The following is a 1,121-nucleotide window of genomic DNA, read 5'->3' on the forward strand; positions in this document are numbered from 1 at the left end:
TTGGTTGGTGTCTGATCTTAGAAGAAAGGGCACTGCTGTTTCAAACCCGTGCCCCAGTATTCAAACTTGGGCTGCCAGTTCTCTCTGGCTAACATAACCTAGTGTTTGCCTACAATATCAGCCTATTACTACCTACATTAAGGTCTTAGGTCTACATTATCATCTACAGTTGCCTCAATAATCCTAATATTAGTGTACTAACAGTATAAACTACCTACTTCTTCCCTGAAGGGTAAATCTATCAATTAAAATGTACCTTCCAACCACCTTCGCCAACCCGGGTGTGTGTGTTTTGGGTGGGTGTAAGGGCCACCCGACCCAGCCGTTCATCCGTGTCATGTTGGGATCTTTGTACAACGTATCTGCCCTGTGGAACTTTAGGACTGAATAAATTTCCACAAATGAAGACAAATTTCATTTACTCCACTATGGAAACCTTGAGGAAATAAAAATTGTATCGGAGTATAAAACAAATTTCAGTCACACAATAGAGCAAAAAACTAATGTGAAAGACCTGGGAGTGATAATGTCAGAGGATCTCACTTTCAAAGACCATAACTTTGTATCTACCACATCTGCTACAAAAATGACAGGATGGATAATGAGAACGTTCAAAACTAGGGATGCCAAGCCCTTGATGACACTCTTCAGATCGCTTGTTCTATCTAGGCTGGAATAGTGCTGCACACTAACAGCGTTTTTCAAGGCAGGTGAAATTGCTGACCTAGAAAATATACAGAAAATCTTCACGGCACACACGAGTACGATAAAACACGTAAATTACTGGGAACATTTAAAGTTTCTCGACTTGTATTCCCCGGAATGCAGGCGGGAGAGATACATGATTATATTCACTTGGAAAATCCTTGAGGAATTAGTACCAAATTTGCACATGAAAATCGCCCCCTACGAAAGTAAAAGACTCGGCAGACAGTGCAACATCCCCCAAAAAGCAGGGGTGTCACTAGCGCTATAAGAGACAACTCAATAAGTGTCAGGGGCTCAAGACTGTTCAGTTGCCTCCCGGCATACATAAGGGGGATTACCAATAGACCCCTGACTGTCTGCAAGAAGGCTCTGGACAGGCACTTCAAGTCAGTACCTGATCGGCCGGGCTGTGG

Source organism: Cherax quadricarinatus, chromosome 38 (genome assembly GCF_038502225.1).
Source record: "Cherax quadricarinatus isolate ZL_2023a chromosome 38, ASM3850222v1, whole genome shotgun sequence".
NCBI classification, from domain to species: domain Eukaryota; kingdom Metazoa; phylum Arthropoda; class Malacostraca; order Decapoda; family Parastacidae; genus Cherax; species Cherax quadricarinatus.